Source organism: Corvus kubaryi, unplaced genomic scaffold (assembly GCF_017639235.1).
Source record: "Corvus kubaryi isolate FWS band 111438036 unplaced genomic scaffold, C.kubaryi_AGA036_p1.0 37384, whole genome shotgun sequence".
Lineage (NCBI taxonomy): Eukaryota > Metazoa > Chordata > Aves > Passeriformes > Corvidae > Corvus > Corvus kubaryi.
The window spans coordinates 3,612,291-3,615,855 of record NW_024581126.1 but is presented as its reverse complement, the minus strand read 5'-3'; the positions used below and the strand labels follow the sequence as shown (position 1 = coordinate 3,615,855).

Here is a 3,565-nt window from a genome sequence, read left to right as displayed (position 1 = left end):
CACAGCCCCGCACACAGCCCCTCACACAGCCCCGCACACAGCCCCGCACACAGCTCCGCACACAGCCCCTCACACAGCCCCGCACACAGCCCCGCTCCACAGCCCCGCCGCGCCCTCACTCAGGCCAGCCGCGGCCGGGGCCCGGCGCGGGGCAGGGGCTGTGTCACTGCCCCGGCCATGGCAGACGGTGCTCCCCCGGCAGATCCCTCCAGCACAGCACCCATCCGCGCTGCGCCATCCCAGCGCTCCCTAAAGGGAACCCCAAAGCAGCGCTCGGCGACAGTCCCTCTGCCCTGCCCTTGCGGCACCCAGCCAGCGCTGCGTCCAGCTCCGGGCTCCCCAGCGTCGGGACACGGAGCTGCGGGAGCGAGCCCAGAGGAGGCCGCGAAGATGCTCAGAGGGCGGGAGCGCCTCTGCTGTGGAGACAGCATGGAAGGGTTGGGGTTGCTCAGCCTGGAGAAGAGAGGCCTCCAGGGAGACCTTGTAGCACCTTCCAGTACTGAGAGGGACTTTTGACTAGGGTTTAAATTGAAAGAGGGTAGGTTTAGATTGGATATTAGGAAGAAATTCTTTACCGTGAGGCCCTGGCACAGGTTGCCCAGAGAAGCTGTGGCTGCCCATCCCTGGAAGCGTACAAGGGCAGGCTGGATGGGGCTCTGAGCAGTCTGGGATAGTGGGAAGTGTCCCTGGCCCTGGCAGAGGGGTTGGAACAAGATCAGTTTTAAGATCCCTTCTAACCCAAAACATTTTATGATTTTATGATTATCTTGAATCCTCTAGAATGATTCTTTGGCTCTTAAATCCTCTTCCTTTTGCCACTCTCTTCTGACTAAAAGGCAATTTTTCTTGCAACTTCTACACACTCTTGAAGCATGGTTACTTATATTCTGTGTTTCTTCAGTCACAATGCTGGTGCAAGCTCTCATCTCCCCTTCTGCTCTACATACTCACATATTGAGCTCTCTCACGTTCCTCAGACCTTCACCTTCATAAATGTTCTTTTGGACATGTGATGAATCAGGGTAGAAAATTGATGCTTTGGGGTTTTTTACTTCAGATAAGAGAGAATGGGGAAATAATATGTGGATGAGGTGCGAAAGACAGGGGCTACTTAAACTTATTTATCACTAAAAGAAATACATGTGTGTAATCATGCCCATCTTATCTACTCACACACCATTTTACCACTTAATTAAATTTTCTCCTAATCACACTTAGCAGAGGCACATTGGGAACAAATGTGGGAAGGATTCTGAGGTAGAAAAACAGATAAAATAGATATATTTATAAATATATATATATATTTAAATACACACATATATAGGCTTCTGTATTTTTAAATAATCCACCCATATGCTGATGGGAAATATTGGATATGAAATATTGGAGATGAACAAGACACCAAACAATGTTTTCCACATTGTTATGCCAGTTGTCTTGGTATTCCAATACCCATTAATTAATCAATATGAATCAGTTCAAATCTATATTTGAAGTATGTAATGATTGATCATGGAAGGATAAAGACAATACCCTAATAGTTGAAGTTTCATTTATTGTTCACTTAATCTTACCTGTTTTTTCAGCCTGCAGCAATTTGAAAAAATGCATTTTATTGTTTGAAATCTGAGGTTTTCTATAAACATGTTTCTAAGTTTAGTTGAATCAGTAATTTACATATCATATATAGATATAGATATATGGAAAAGTAAAAAAACCAACATGGATAGTGCCTTTTCCACCATCCAGTTAGAGAATGGAGGCATGACGATTTACATTTCAGTAACCACAACAGCTACTTCAGCCACCAATTTCAGATGAGTTCTGGTCTCATATAGAGGAAATGAGATTTTAAAACTCCTCCAGTCCACAATAGTTGTTTAGGATTTTTCTGTAATCTATAGGTTGAGATAAACACCAGCCTGAGGCTATTCACACTGGTTTTATGATAAACAAGGCATTTTGCTTTATTCTCTCTCTCTATTGAGAATAAGCAGCTTAGACAGCTTCCTAGTTTATATCAGGAACTCCATTGCTATTAGCAGGAACTAAAACCCATCCAGCCATTATGGTCTCTTAAACAAGGAGGATTGTAGCATAAATTTCAATGCAAAAGTAATATCCATGCATAATTATTTACTATATTCTGATTATAATGAAAACATTGGAATAATGGGATATATGACATATTAAAAACAGGTGCCACAATCATAGCTGCCAGTGTAACTCATTATCAAAGGAATAAGAAGCTTTTTTCTTTGAAGTATCCTTCATCCTTCTTCATCCTTCCTCACCTTACCATCAGCCACCCTTTATGTCCCCTCCTCTGGAAACTCACAACAGGCTCCAATACACCCTGTAATACACCTGGATACAGAGAAGGGTGTACAGAATTCTCAGCAACACAGAGACAAAGGAAAAGCATAAAAGTACCCCTTCAAGACTGGCAGATTACTTCTTAGAGGTCTAAGGTTTAGGGGAAAAACAAGTAGTTTTATTTGTCATAAAATAAATTCAGGACAAAAGCAGGAAAGAAATCTACATCCAGCACAGGAAATCCCTGAGCCAAACAAAGAAACAACCTGCAACATTTGGAATGGCAACCACATCTCCAATAGCAGCCAAAAGACTTGGCCCATGGAAATCCTGAATATCATATTTAATCAGTAGCAGAGACAGAGCTCTTAGCCAACCTCTCTGGAAGTCTGGAACCACTGAGTGGGAGGACACTGAAGCTTTATCAGGCAGCATTTATGGGCAGAGAGCTCCAACCCTCACGTACTTTGACTGATCTGAAATTGACACCTGAGCTGAAGAGGACCTGGATGCCAAACAGGCCACTTAAACCTCCAGAGGCATATCCAATTCATTACTGTAGTCTGAACACGAGGAGGGAAAATAGGCGGAGAGAAGGGAGAAATAAAAGGGGAGGAGAAGAAACTCCCCAGTGGGAGGAGGTATGGGATTGCCAAATGCCTCCTTGTCTCCTTGCTAGACAAAGATGACTTTTTCCACAGAGAATGTAGGATTGAATATGGCACACATTAAAATGTTACCAAAAGCAAGAAGAGTTGGATTAAATCGTGAGGGGAAATCAAGGGTGTGTTGATAAAAACAAACACACCAGCAAGGAAACATCCAGGGGAAGGTAGTACATGTTACATAAGGAATAGTAAAGAAGCTGACATGAACTTCAAGAAACCATCAAGAAAAGATCAAAGTGTAAATAAGATCATAGAGGTCCTGCTTTATTTTTATGACTTGTTTTATGTGTCTTCTCTGTGTGGAGAAAATAAATAAATAATCTTTCTTTTGAACCTTAATAAACTCACAGATCTCAGGAACAAAAGGGCTGATAGGTAGCAATCCTTGTTGTTTCAACAAGAGAAGCAAGGGATCTGTTCCCAGAGACTCCTCCTGTAAAATGTGGGGTCATTCGCCTACAACAGCATGGGCTTCATTGACTCTGAGTGGAGCACTGGCTCCCCCATATAAAGGAATGTTTAATCTAGCAGATAAAAGTAGAACAAATCAGGCATAATTTGAAAAGCAAAGTAGCAAGTTT

General features: G+C 42.9%; 1 long non-coding RNA gene across 1 annotated transcript in view; it reads right to left on the bottom strand.

The window, feature by feature from the left end:
• Positions 1 to 296, bottom strand: part of LOC121668183 — a 12,522-nt gene extending 12,226 nt beyond the window's left edge. Inside the window, exon 1 of the long non-coding RNA XR_006017295.1 lies at positions 120 to 296. This is a non-coding gene — a long non-coding RNA (uncharacterized LOC121668183). The remainder of the gene's footprint in view (positions 1 to 119) is intronic.
• Positions 297 to 3,565: the final 3,269 nt, after the last annotated feature.